The 15,005-nt window shown below is 42.7% G+C and overlaps 1 protein-coding gene across 5 annotated transcripts in view; it reads left to right on the top strand.

Moving 5' to 3' along the window:
* The window catches only part of si:ch73-138n13.1 (titin homolog), a 64,563-nt gene that overhangs the window by 1,436 nt on the left and 48,122 nt on the right, over positions 1 to 15,005 (top strand). For 2 of the 5 annotated variants that reach the window (XM_058390097.1, XM_058390096.1), the window contains exon 2: positions 13,540 to 13,632. The gene's annotated coding sequence lies outside the window, so the exon portion shown is untranslated. Of the gene's footprint in view, positions 1 to 13,091; positions 13,237 to 13,539; positions 13,633 to 15,005 lie in introns of those variants that run through there. The other 3 variants (XM_058390100.1, XM_058390098.1, XM_058390099.1) reach the window with 3 other exon arrangements.

Genomic DNA, 15,005 nt, shown 5'->3' with positions numbered 1-15,005 from the left:
TCTAAATACCGGAAATCTGGAAACGTTTTTGAGGTAAATAATTTTTTGACAGAGTTTTAGGGTTTAAAATGCTAGTTAGTAGTTTTTTAAACTGATTAGCTAACATTAAGATGTACTTTCAGAATGTTTTGTTCAAACACTTTCACACCTTCATAAATGTCCCTCAGGAACTCTCTCAGGTGATGGAGCAGTGCCTCAGAGCTCAGGGGGTTGTTAGCTGTTAGCATTAGCCTGATATCTACTTTCTCTGAAGGTGTAATCACTGATACACTTTTACATTACTCGTGATTTATTCTAAATTTAGAAATTAAACTAATCACTAAGTGTGTGTGTGTGTGTGTGTGTATGGATAAACGTGGATTGATTATTTGTCAGAAAACCTGCCACTGCTTTACTGTTTCTTTTATTTTGATCTGAATTGAAGCGAATCCTGACAAATTATTTGTCTTGTAAATTTACATGTGTTCACTCATCCAGAGACGTGTTATTTTTTGCCCCTTCAGGGTCATTTTCCAGGGTAATAGTGCCGTGCTACACTGTGTGTGTTTAAATCATGCTGACCTCTGTGACTCTGACCACAGGCTCTGATCTCCACTTCAGCTCTCACTTTAGATAAGATACACATGTTCCTGACTCAGCACACACACACACACACACCACTACACTACACTCTACACTGATGAGGCAGAAACCTTTTTTTTGTAGCTCTGTGTTTGTTTTATTTTTATTCGGAATTTTTAACATTCTGACTTTTTCTCGAGCGAGTCGAGTTATTTTCACATTTAGCGTTTTCCCTCCTGGACCACGAGAAGCTGAGATCAGATCCCACACAGCTGTACGATGATGATGATGATGATGTCTCACGCCGTGTAATAAATATAATCATGGGTGTGATGTCATAAAGTTCTGGCGGTGAGACCTCGCTAAAATCTAAAACAGGAAGTTTTAGAAAGAATGAATCAGTGTGTAACTGAGGGTTCGTTTCATTACACTGAATACACAACCCTCACTACTAACACTTTAACCACCATTACTACTGATACTTAACCTAGTAATACTAGTTATCACTTCTAATAATGATACTGATACTAGTACTCTTACTGTTATTGACACCACCAATACTAACCATTAACCATAAATAATATTAATACAATTTATGACATAATTAGTAATTAATGCAGTAATTAATACTCTATAACACATAATGACCACAATAATAACTGTTCAATAATATTAATAATAATAGTCTGTGTGTGTGTGTGTGAGAGAGAGAGAGAGAGTGTGCATCTGTGTTTGCTTCTCTGATTATGTTCGTGTGTGTGTGTGTGTGTGTGTGTGTGTCAGTCATTGTTTCAGTGTTTGGAGTGCTGCTTTTGTTCTTGAGGAGTAGATAGATTTTTCCCTCTGCACAAACTGGCCAAACCAGCAACACACACACACACACACACACTCACACTCTTACATACTCACACAAGCTCTTCACACACGCACACTTTATACACACACACACACGCAGACACACACACGCAGGGTTGTGTTTGTGTTGTAACACTTATTTGGATGGAGGATTTTGCAGATGGGAATGTTCAGTTGTTCAGTACACGTGTTTACGTCAGGACTGTGTTAGTGTTTGTTATGCAAAAGTGTATGTGAAGAGTGTGTGTGTGCGTGTGTGCGTGTGTGTGTAAAGTGTGTGTGCATGTGAAGAGCATGCATGTGTGGAGAGTGTGTGTGTGAACAGCATGTCTGAGTGTGTGTGTAAAGTGTGTGTGAAGAGCTTTTGTGAGAGTTAGCGTGTGTGTGAAGAGTGTGTGTGTGTGTGTGTGTGTGTGTTATAAAAACATTCTGAGCATTGTTTCTTTTTCTGTAAATGAAGGTTAAAGCTGAATTACAACCTGCCATAATCAGATAGAGATCAGATTCATTCATCCAACAATCTCCAGATCAACATCAGAGTTATTTTTAACATTGACCTCACTGTCCCTCACTGATAACTCACTGTCCCTCACTGATAACTCACTGTCCCTCACTGATAACTCACTGTCCCTCACTGATAACTCACTGTCCCTCACTGATAACTCACTGTCCCTCACTGATAACTCACTGTCCCTCACTGATAACTCACTGTCCCTCACTGATAACTCACTGTCCCTCACTGATAACTCACTGTCCCTCAATGATAACTCACTGTCCCTCACTGATAACTCAGTCCCTCACTGATAACTCACTGTCCCTTAATGTCCCTCACTGTCCCTCACTGATAACTCACTGTCCCTCTCTGATAGCTCACTGTCCCTTAATGTCCCTCACTGTCCCTCACTGATAACTCACTGTCCCTCACTGATGGCTCACTGTCCCTCAATGATAACTCACTGTCCCTCACTGATAACTCAGTCCCTCACTGATAACTCACTGTCCCTTAATGTCCCTCACTGTCCCTCACTGATAACTCACTGTCCCTCACTGATAACTCACTGTCCCTCACTGATAGCTCACTGTCCCTTAATGTCCCTCACTGTCCCTCACTGATAACTCACTGTCCCTCACTGATAACTCACTGTCCCTTAATGTCCCTCACTGTCCCTCACTGATAACTCACTGTCCCTCACTGATAACTCACTGTCCCTCAATGATAACTCACTGTCCCTCACTGATAACTCAGTCCCTCACTGATAACTCACTGTCCCTTAATGTCCCTCACTGTCCCTCACTGATAGCTCACTGTCCCTCTCTGATAGCTCACTGTCCCTTAATGACCCTCACTGTCCCTCACTGATAACTCACTGTCCCTCACTGATAACTCACTGTCCCTCAATGATAACTCACTGTCCCTCACTGATAACTCAGTCCCTCACTGATAACTCAGTCCCTCACTGATAACTCACTGTCCCTTAATGTCCCTCACTGTCCCTCACTGATAACTCACTGTCCCTCACTGATAACTCACTGTCCCTCAATGATAACTCACTGTCCCTCACTGATAACTCACTGTCCCTCACTGATAACTCACTGTCCCTCACTGATAACTCACTGTCCCTCACTGATAGCTCACTGTCCCTTAATGTCCCTCACTGTCCCTCACTGATAACTCACTGTCCCTCACTGATAGCTCACTGTCCCTCTCTGATAGCTCACTGTCCCTTAATGTCCCTCACTGTCCCTTACTGATAACTCACTGTCCCTCACTGATAACTCACTGTCCCTTAATGTCCCTCACTGTCCCTTACTGATAACTCACTGTCCATCACTGTCCCTCACTGATAGCTCACTGTCCCTCACTGATAGCTCACTGTCCCTTAATGTCCCTCACTGTCCCTCACTGATAACTCACTGTCCCTCACTGATAACTCACTGTCCCTCACTGATAGCTCACTGTCCCTTAATGTCCCTCACTGTCCCTCACTGATAACTCACTGTCCCTCACTGATAGCTCACTGTCCCTCTCTGATAGCTCACTGTCCCTTAATGTCCCTCACTGTCCCTTACTGATAACTCACTGTCCCTCTCTGATAGCTCACTGTCCCTTAATGTCCCTCACTGTCCCTTACTGATAACTCACTGTCCATCACTGTCCCTCACTGATAGCTCACTGTCCCTCTCTGATAGCTCACTGTCCCTTAATGACCCTCACTGTCCCTTACTGATAACTCACTGTCCATCACTGTCCCTCACTGATAGCTCACTGTCCCTCACTGATAGCTCACTGTCCCTCTCTGATAGCTCACTGTCCCTCTCTGATAGCTCACTGTCCCTCACTGATAACTCACTGTCCCTCTCTGATAGCTCACTGTCCCTTAATGTCCCTCACTGTCCCTTACTGATAAATCACTGTCCATCACTGTCCCTCACTGATAGCTCACTGTCCCTCTCTGATAGCTCACTGTCCCTTAATGTCCCTCACTGTCCCTCACTGATAGCTCACTGTCCCTTAATGTCCCTCACTGTCCCTCACTGATAACTCACTGTCCCTCACTGATAACTCACTGTCCCTCACTGATAACTCACTGTCCCTCACTGATAACTCACTGTCCCTCACTGATAACTCACTGTCCCTCACTGATAGCTCACTGTCCCTTAATGTCCCTCACTGTCCCTCACTGATAGCTCACTGTCCCTCTCTGATAGCTCACTGTCCCTTAATGTCCCTCACTGTCCCTCACTGATAACTCACTGTCCCTCACTGATGGCTCACTGTCCCTTAATGTCCCTCACTGTCCCTCACTGATAACTCACTGTCCCTCACTGATAACTCACTGTCCCTCACTGATAGCTCACTGTCCCTTAATGTCCCTCACTGTCCCTCACTGATAGCTCACTGTCCCTCACTGATAGCTCACTGTCCCTTAATGTCCCTTACTGTCCCTCACTGATAGCTCACTGTCCATCACTGTCCCTCACTGATAACTCACTGTCCCTTTCTGATAACTCGCTGTCCCTTTCTGATAACTCACTGTCCCTCACTGTCCCTCACTGATAACTCACTGTCCCTCACTGTTAACTCACTGTCCCTCACTGATAACTCACTGTCCCTCACTGATAACTCACTGTCCCTCACTGATAACTCACTGTCCCTTTCTGATAACTCACTGTCCCTCACTGTTAACTCACTGATAGCTCACTGTCCCTCACTGTTAACTCACTGTCCCTCACTGATAGCTCACTGTCCCTTAATGTCCCTTACTGTCCCTCACTGATAGCTCACTGTCCATCACTGTCCCTCACTGATAACTCACTGTCCCTTTCTGATAACTCGCTGTCCCTTTCTGATAACTCACTGTCCCTCACTGTCCCTCACTGATAACTCACTGTCCCTCACTGATAACTCACTGTCCCTCACTGATAACTCACTGTCCCTCACTGATAACTCACTGTCCCTCACTGATAACTCACTGTCCCTTAATGTCCCTCACTGTCCCTCACTGATAACTCACTGTCCCTCACTGTTAACTCACTGTCCCTTTCTGATAACTCACTGTCCCTCACTGTTAACTCACTGATAGCTCACTGTCCCTCACTGATAGCTCACTGTCCCTCACTGATAGCTCACTGTCCCTTAATGTCCCTCACTGTCCCTCACTGATAGCTCACTGTCCCTCACTGATAGCTCACTGTCCCTTAATGTCCCTCACTGTCCCTCACTGTTAACTCACTGATAGCTCACTGTCCCTCACTGATAGCTCACTGTCCCTCACTGATGGCTCACTGTCCCTTAATGTCCCTCACTGTCCCTCACTGATAGCTCACTGTCCCTCACTGATAGCTCACTGTCCCTCACTGATAGTTCACTGTCCCTTAATGTCCCTCACTGTCCCTCACTGATAGCTCACTGTCCCTCACTGATAGCTCACTGTCCCTTAATGTCCCTTACTGTCCCTCACTGATAGCTCACTGTCCATCACTGTCCCTCACTGATAACTCACTGTCCCTTTCTGATAACTCGCTGTCCCTTTCTGATAACTCGCTGTCCCTTTCTGATAACTCACTGTCCCTCACTGTCCCTCACTGATAACTCACTGTCCCTCACTGTTAACTCACTGTCCCTCACTGATAACTCACTGTCCCTCACTGATAACTCACTGTCCCTCACTGATAACTCACTGTCCCTCACTGTTAACTCACTGTCCCTTTCTGATAACTCACTGTCCCTCACTGTTAACTCACTGATAGCTCACTGTCCCTCACTGATAGCTCACTGTCCCTCACTGATAGCTCACTGTCCCTTAATGTCCCTCACTGTCCCTCACTGTTAACTCACTGATAGCTCACTGTCCCTCACTGATAGCTCACTGTCCCTCACTGATAGCTCACTGTCCCTCACTGATAGCTCACTGTCCCTTAATGTCCCTCACTGTCCCTCACTGTTAACTCACTGATAGCTCACTGTCCCTCACTGATAGCTCACTGTCCCTCACTGATAGCTCACTGTCCCTCACTGATAGCTCACTGTCCCTTAATGTCCCTCACTGTCCCTCACTGATAGCTCACTGTCCCTCACTGATAGCTCACTGTCCCTCACTGATAGCTCACTGTCCCTTAATGTCCCTCACTGTCCCTCACTGGTCAGCTGATCCCAATCTACAGAATTCAGATTCCAGTGTCAGAAAAACACATGCCATTATTACATTATATTACTGATATTACACCAAAATAATACACACTCAATCACTCCTGAGTTCAACAGTTCTTTGGTGTGTGTGTGTGTGTGAGAGAGACTATTTGTGTCTGTGTTTATCTAAGTGTGTGTGTTTGTCTCTGTGTGTGTGTGTTTGTGTGTGTTGTGTGTGTATGTTTGTTTCAGTGTGTGTATGGTTGTGTGTGTATGTTTGTCTCTGTTTGTGTGTGTGTTGTGTGTGTATGTTTGTCTGTGTGTTTGTGTGTGTGTGTTGTGTGTGTATGTTTGTCTCTGTGTGTGTGTGTTGTGTGTGTCTGTATGTGTGTGTTTGTGTGTGTGTGCCGTGTGTGTATGTTTGTCTGTGTGTGTGTGTTGTGTGTATGTTTGTCTGTGCGTGTTTGTGTGTGTGTGTATGTTTGTCTGTGTGTGTGTTTGTCTGTGCGTGTTTGTGTGTGTGTGTGTATGTTTGTCTGTGCATGTTTGTGTGTGTATGTTTGTCTGTGTGTGTATGTTTGTCTGTGTGTGTGTGTTTGTGTGTGTGTGTTGTGTGTGTGTGTTGTGTGTGTATGTTTGTCTCTGTTTGTGTGTGTGTTGTGTGTGTCTGTATGTGTGTGTTTGTGTGTGTGTGTATGTCTGTATGTGTGTTTGTGTGCTGTGTGTGTATGTTTGTCTGTGTGTGTGTTGTGTGTGTATGTTTGTCTGTGTGTGTGTTGTGTGTGTATGTTTGTCTGTGTGTGTGTTGTGTGTGTATGTTTGTCTCTGTTTGTGTGTGTGTGTGTTGTGTGTGTATGTTTGTCTGTGTGTGTGTTGTGTGTGTATGTTTGTCTCTGTTTGTGTGTGTGTGTGTTTGTGTGTGTTGTGTGTGTATGTTTGTCTCTGTGTGTGTGTGTGTTGTGTGTGTATGTTTGTCTCTGTTTGTGTGTGTGTGTTGTGTGTGTATGTTTGTCTCTGTGTGTGTGTGTGTTGTGTGTGTATGTTTGTCTCTGTTTGTGTGTGTGTGTTGTGTGTGTATGTTTCTCTGTGTGTGTTTTGTGTGTATGTTTGTCTCTGTGTGTGTGTGTGTTGTGTGTATGTTTGTCTGTGTGTTGTGTGTGTGTTTGTCTGTGTGTGTTGTGTGTATGTTTGTCTCTGTTTGTGTGTGTGTTTGTGTGTGTTGTGTGTGTATGTTTGTCTCTGTGTGTGTGTGTATGTTTGTCTCTGTTTGTGTGTGTTTGTGTGTGTTGTGTGTGTATGTTTGTCTGTGTGTGTGTGTGTATGTTTGTCTCTGTTTGTGTGTGTGTTTGTGTGTGTTGTGTGTGTATGTTTGTCTCTGTGTGTGTGTGTATGTTTGTCTCTGTGTGTTGTGTGTGTATGTTTGTCTGTGTGTTGTGTGTGTATGTTTGTCTGTGTGTTGTGTGTGTATGTTTGTCTGTGTGTTGTGTGTGTATGTTTGTCTGTGTGTTGTGTGTGTATGTTTGTCTGTGTGTTGTGTGTGTATGTTTCTCTGTGTGTGTTTTGTGTGTATGTTTGTCTCTGTGTGTGTGTGTTGTGTGTGTGTTTGTCTCTGTGTGTGTGTATGTTGTGTGTGTATGTTTGTCTCTGTGTGTGTGTGTTGTGTGTGTGTTTGTCTCTCTGTGTGTGTATGTTGTGTGTGTATGTTTGTCTCTGTGTGTGTGTATGATGGTCTGTGTGTGTGTGTGTATATTTGTTGGTCTCCTGGACATTATTGTGATCTGAACTCAGAGGAAACGAACCTCCAATAAATCTTTAAACCCTGCAGTAACATCACTCACCTTCAGCCTGATAACAGATCATCACTCCTGTTAAAGTCATCAGATTCTTCTATACCACTTAACAGTCAGTATAAAGTTGCTCGGTACACAGAGTGTGTGTGAGTGTGTGTGTGTGTGTGTGTGTGGAATGCAGTTCGTGCTTCAATCCTGGAAACAGCTTGCTCAACCCCCAGGCGATAATGATTTGCATTCAATCTGCATTACTCAAACACACACACACACACACACACACACATGCTGTGTTAGCGAGGCTTTTATGTGTCTTACAATGGGAAGTCAGCCTCGGTGCACGTAACAAAAATGGCTTCTCTGGCATTATGTCTCTCGTCTGTTGATCTGTTAATGAACCCTGTCGTGTCTCCCGGCTTCAGCTCCGTCTTCACGCGTGTCTCTGTATCACACACACACACACACACACACTCACCTGTCTGCTTTTATTCAGGTGTAATCGATGCTGTAGATTTATTAAAGTGTGTGTTATGTAACAGGTTCATTTATTTAATTGAGACGTATCCGTGAGGAAGAGACATGCTGTGTTGGGAATCAGCACACGGCCGTGGATCTGAGATGGACGCACACACAGGAAGTGGAATGTTCTTGGTCAAACCAGTCGTGGTCACTTTTGCATATTTCATTATAAAGGCATTTGTGTATTTCCTGGAGTTCAGCGGGCTTGTGCTGCGTCTCTGCGTCCTTCCTTATTTAGCAAAAAATAAAATAAATTGAAATTATTAAATAAGGCATAAAACTTCAGAGTTTAAAGGTGAGAATTTGCCTATGACAGCTTATAACCCCTATGTTGCATCACCTGAGTTATTAACCTCTATAATCAGTTGTTCCCTCAGCAGCCTCTCTTTTCTCTCAAAGTTAATAAATAAAATAAAAACAGCTTTCAGGTTACCATAGAAACCGCAACCTCCTCTGTCCTGAAGGCATCTGAAAACTTACGGCTTTACCTCTGACACTGGAGACTCCTTCAACAAACAATACATCATCATCATCATCATGATCTTGTCCCTGTGAAAAAGTCGAGTTAATAACATGATAATATTTTTTACTGTGTTAGTTATTACCATTCTCAGTTTATTTTATTTGTTTCATCAATTTATTGATTTTGTTTATGTAGAAAATAATAAAAAGCTTTTTTTTAAAAATTGTTTTTATTTTTAATTTTGCTCAAGTTTTATTAACTTGCTTGCTTATTTATTTATTTATTTATTTATTTATTTCTTCTTAGAAGCTTGTGTAACTGGTTACCTAGTTAGTAACTGACTTATAACCTGCTTTATTACTAAGTTGTAAATAAATATTTGCTTATTATTATTATTTTTTTGGTTGCAGATTAACTGAGCTGTATTTTTATCATTTATTTTATTATTTACTTTTTATTATTTTATTTATTTATTTATTTATTTATTTATTTATTTATTTATTTATTTTTGTTTGTTTGTTTATTTTATTATTTTTTATTATTGTTATTTTTTCTGATTTCTTTTCAAATCTTTGATTTATTACAGTTATTTACCTGCTGTGTTATTAACATGCTAACTGAGCGGATAATTATTAATTATTTTAACTAGTTTATTGTGTAATTACTTTATTACCTGATCAGATATTTGGTCCAAGAAGCAGAAAGTTGAGAGGTCAGGATGAAGTGGTCACTCAGACTGGATAACAGGAGAGAGTAAGAATAGAGAGAGAGTAGAGCGGTGTTGGAGTGTTGGACGTTCTGCAGATGTTCTCAGCACACTTTATTAAAACAAGTTGTCTATTACACAACAAACCTCCATCTGCTGCTCAGGACTCAGGGGGCGGAGTCTGATTCCACGAGGGTTTATCCTTCCGTCTTTAACGGAAAGCAGAGCATGGAGCTGATGGACCACGCTAAACGCTTTCTGTGTCTCTGAGCAGCTGAAGCTGACACATAGTTTCAGGTGTTTTAGCGTCAAGCTGCTCAGATTTCTGTTAACCCTCTCCTGACCGGTGATGAGCGTGTGCAGTTAGTGGTCAGTATTTTGCAGTTAGGGTGTTACACCTTCACAGAAAATTGCGTCGGGTTTTTATTGTCCGAGTGAAGGTCATTTGGTCAAATGTTCAGGGCCATCATTAGTAAGAGATGTTATAACAAGACTAAAGGTTAAAGCAGAAAATATTAGTTACTGACTTTTGTAACTAGTTTACTCTCTCTGATTTACTCAGTAAGTTTGTGTATGTGTGTTACTGTGTGTGTTACTGTGTGTTTACAGTGTGTGTGTGTTACGGTGTGTTACTGTGTGTTACTGTGTGTGTCAGTGTGTTATTGTGTATGTTAGTGTGTGTTACAGTGTGTGTGTGTTACTGTGTTACTGTTAGGGATACAGTATGTGTGTGTTAGTGTGTTAGTGTTACTGTGTGTTACTGTTAGTGTTACAGTGTGTGTGTGTGTGTTACTGTGTGTGTTACTGTGTTTTACAGTGTGTGTGTGTGTTACTGTGTGTGTGTTAGTGTGTGTTACTGTTAGTGTGTAACAGTGTGTGTATTTTAGTGTGTTACAGTGTGTGTGTGTTACTGTGTGTGTTACTGTTAGTGTTACTGTGTGTAACAGTGTGTGTGTGTGTTACGGTGTTACAGTGTGTGTGTGTTACTGTGTTTTACAGTGTGTGTGTGTTACTTTGTTTTACAGTGTGTTACAGTTTGTTAGTGTGTTAGTGTGTTACTGTGTGTTATTGTGTTAGTGTGTGTTACAATGTGTGTTACTGTGTGTTACAGTGTGTGTTACTGTGTGTTATTGTGTTAGTGTGTGTTACAGTGTGTGTTACTGAGTGTGTTACTGTTTGTGTTACAGTGGGTGTGTGTGTTACTGTGTGTGTTACTGTGTTTTTGTGTGTGTGTTACGGTGTGTTACTGAGTGTGTGTTACTGTGTTTTACAGTGTGTGTGCGTTACAGAGTGTGTTAGTGTGTGTTACGGGGTGTTACTGAGTGTGTGTTACAGTGTGTTACTGAGTGTGTGTTACAGTGTGTGTTACGGTGTGTTACTGAGTGTGTGTTACAGTGTGTGTTACAGGGTGTTATTGAGTGTGCGTTATAGAGTGTGTTACAGGATGTTACTGAGTGTGTTACAGTGTGTGTTACAGGGTGTTATTGAGTGTGTGTTACAGTGTGTGACTGAGTGTGTGTTACAGTGTGTTACTGAGTGTGTGTTACAGTGTGTGTTACAGGGTGTTATTGAGTGTGTGTTACAGTGTGTGTTACAGGGTGTTATTGAGTGTGTGTTACAGTGTGTGTTACTGAGTGTGTGTTACTGTGTTTTACAGTGTGTGTGACAGTGTGTGTTACAGGGTGTTACTGAGTGTGTTACAGTGTGTTACTGAGTGTGTGTTACAGTGTGTGTTACAGGGTGTTATTGAGTGTGTGTTACAGTTTGTGTTACAGGGTGTTATTGAGTGTGTGTTACAGGGTGTGACTGAGTGTGTGTTACAGTGTGTTACTGAGTGTGTGTTACAGTGTGTTACAGGGTGTTATTGAGTGTGTGTTACAGTGTGTGTTACAGGGTGTTATTGAGTGTGTGTTACAGTGTGTGTTACTGAGTGTGTGTTACTGTGTTTTACAGTGTGTGTGCGTTACAGTGTGCGTTACAGTGTGCGTTACAGTGTGTGTTACAGTGTGTGTTACAGGGTGTTACTGAGTGTGTGTTACAGTGTGTTACTGAGTGTGTGTTACAGTGTGTGTTACAGGGTGTTATTGAGTGTGTGTTACAGTGTGTGTTACAGGGTGTTATTGAGTGTGTGTTACAGTGTGTGTTACTGAGTGTGTGTTACTGTGTTTTACAGTGTGTGTGCGTTACAGTGTGTGTTACAGTGTGTGTTACAGGGTGTTACTGAGTGTGTGTTACAGTGTGTTACTGAGTGTGTGTTACAGTGTGTGTTATAGGGTGTTATTGAGTGTGTGTTACAGTGTGTGTTACAGGGTGTTATTGAGTGTGTGTTACAGTGTGTGTTACAGGGTGTTATTGAGTGTGTGTTACAGGGTGTTACTGAGTGTGTGTTACAGTGTGTTACTGAGTGTGTGTTACAGGGTGTTACTGAGTGTGTGTTACAGGATGTTACTGAGTGTGTGTTACAGTGTGTGTTACAGGGTGTTACTGAGTGTGTGTTACAGGGTGTTACTGAGTGTGTGTTACAGGGTGTTACTGAGTGTGTGTTACTGTGTGATGTTGTGACTCATGTTCTCGGTTACTTTCTGACTTTACCTGCTCTGGTGATCGGTTACTCGGTAACTCGCCCGTCTGCTCCATTACTGTTTGACTCACCTGTTCAGTTACTTTATGACTCGTCTGTCTGCTTTGTTACTTTGCACCCTGTTTAGTCCGTGACGTCTTGACTCATTTACTCTGTGACTCGCCTTTATACTTCATTACTCTGTAACTTGTTTACTTGGTTAATTTTTGACCAGGTATTGCTTATTTGGTTACTGTGTAACTTGTTGGTTAATTTTTGACTTGTTTATTGTGTAACTTGTTTACTGTGTAACTTGTTTACTTGGTTAAGTTTTGTCCTGCGTGTCTGACTCAGTGCTCTGGGACTTGACCGCTGGGTTACTTTATTTGGACATGCCTCCTTGGTTACTATTTATCTTGTTTACTTTGTTACTATGTGACTTTTATACTTGTTTCCTTTCTGACTCGGCTGATTGGTCACTGTATGACCAGCATGTCCACTCGGTTACTTTGAGACTTGGTAACTTTTTGACTCACCCGTCTGTGAGGCTACTTCATGACCTGCTTTACTTAGTAACTTTGTGAATTGTTTGCTTTGTGAAAACCAAAACAAACTTCGGAAAGCTTCAGCCTTTCATTCCGTGTCGAGAACTAAATCTTATCATGATGGAGTAATCCCACATCTCAGCGATTTTAACTCGAACAAGCTGCAAATCAGACACTGACTGAAAGGAGCTGAAGCGGAAACTGACCAAGGCGTTAAACCGATTTAATGACAGAGTTTAGAGCTGATTATTTGTTAGTCTGTCGATGAATGATGAGTAACGTAACTGATTCTCAGCTCTACACAGTGTCTGCGTGTGAAGTGTGTACGTTTTATACGAATGTAACATCACGTTTATAGAAGATAAGAAGTGTGTGTGTGTGTTTGTGTGTTGCCTGCTGGATCTTACGCTGCATGTTTAACATTCCAGCTGCGCAAAGGCGTTTCCTGTTGAAGACCGAGTTCCTCCAGCGCACCCTGGCTAGTGCTCTCTCTGCTCCTCTAGGCTTTTTTCTCTCGTTCTGTCGTTCCCCGTTTGCGTCTTCGCTCAGGGCTTCGGTTTCACTGACGCGCTCGTATCGAGTGTTTCGGATTGGGTGATGATCTGTACATGTAGGTCAGCCTCCACGCTGAAGGGACTTTTGTGTGTCTTTTAGGATTTGCATGTTTGCACGAGTACACAGATGTGTGTGTGTGTGTGTGGCGTTTGTACGTCACAAGCCTGTGTTTGTGTTTAACAGTGTCTGTGATATGATACGGGTGGAGAATCCATCCAGTAGGTTGTGATTAGCTCTTAAGCCTACAGTCAACAAGTGTGTGCGCGCGCGGCGGCTATTTGAGCTCTGAAGCCACAGCCATGCAACATTGACACTGTCTGACCTCCCTCTCCATCCCTTCCTCTCTTTCTTTCATCAGAGCCTGACTCCGCCCCCTCCTCTGTGATATGACATCATCCAGCGGTTGCCACAGAAACCAGGGCTCCACTGCAGACAGTTGACAGCCAGGCAGGTGAGTTATTATTATCGGATCAAGAAACTGCAGGCGAGGCACGATTAGCTAATTATACGGGCTAGTCCATGTAGTGTGTGTGTGTGTGTGTGTGTGTGTGTGAGAGAGAGAGAGAGAGAGAGAGAGAAGGGGAATGCTGGGATAGTAAATCTGATAGTATCGAGTGTACACAAGTGTGCGATGAGACTTCCAGATTGACATGTGGACTGCATCTCATTTTACTCTGTGTGTGTGTGTGTGTGTGTGCGCGTGTTTGTTTCTGGTCTATGTAGCAGCCATGTGTAACATTAACGTAGCACTGGTGTATCCTCATGAGCTGTTCTCTAACTCCTGATTGCACCAGAATGTGATCAATCATCGTGATTTAAAGCACTCTCTCTCTCTCTCACACACACACACACACACACACACACACACACGGTCTGATTAATGGCATGCCAGTAAAAAAGCTCAGTGGTACTTGTGTATCTGCAAAGCCAAAGTCCAGAGAGTGGTGTATTTTCCCCTCACTGTGTTCAGACACACCTCTTATATAATAATTGCCCTATTTTATTTGGGTGTAGTAAATTTTTCCTGCACACTTGGCCAGGTCTGCTCTTTTTAGTGCCAAGATTTATACAGATGGGTCGAATTATGTTTCTCGGACGTCATTCTTCACAAAATAAGCATACCCTTATTGACCGGGAGTAGGGAAGATGATGTGTAATGTGATGACACTGAAGACCTAGGCATAGTGACAATAAACGATTTTTTATTGATGACCCATCGACGTGTCACTGCTTTCAGGCAGCTTTATACGATCCAGGTCCAACCCTCTAATGGTAAGCTCAAACTGAGGTGAAGAGCAGCTAAAGGGATTTGGCTCTGTTGGTCACAAACTTGAATCCTGACCATCTTATTAGTCATCTGTAAGCCAGGGGCCAAGAGAGCAGAATTGATCATTCTCTTAGGGTGGGAAGGGCTTACTCATTCTCTCCTGTCAATCATTGATGAATCTGTAAGTTTATGTATGTGGAAGTGTGTTGCCCCATGTGGGCAAAAGAGGTGGTGGCTTCATATGTCTCGGAGAAAGCATGTGCAAGCCTCCATCCTCCCTGGTGGCAGGGTGTCCGCGGATCCTTAAAAAGTCTTAAATTACATAATATGAAAATAAGGCCTTAATTAGCTTTAAAATGTCTTATATTCGTGTTTCAAAGGTCTTAAAAATAAAATCTAACCGACCCCATAAAGAAGATTTAATTTTTATCGTTTTGAAATCGGAACCAAGGAAAATACACGTTTGTGGGGAGTTCGTTTAACACAGGCCTTACGGTAGCTGTGTGAACTGTGGAAAAGTTTGAGCTTTAGCCTTTAGCCTTGGGGAAATGTAAATA

This window comes from Hemibagrus wyckioides, linkage group LG05, assembly GCF_019097595.1.
Source record: "Hemibagrus wyckioides isolate EC202008001 linkage group LG05, SWU_Hwy_1.0, whole genome shotgun sequence".
Taxonomy (NCBI): Eukaryota; Metazoa; Chordata; class Actinopteri; order Siluriformes; family Bagridae; genus Hemibagrus; species Hemibagrus wyckioides.
The sequence above is the reverse complement of the archived record's forward strand: the minus strand, read 5'-3'. Positions and strand labels throughout refer to the sequence as shown.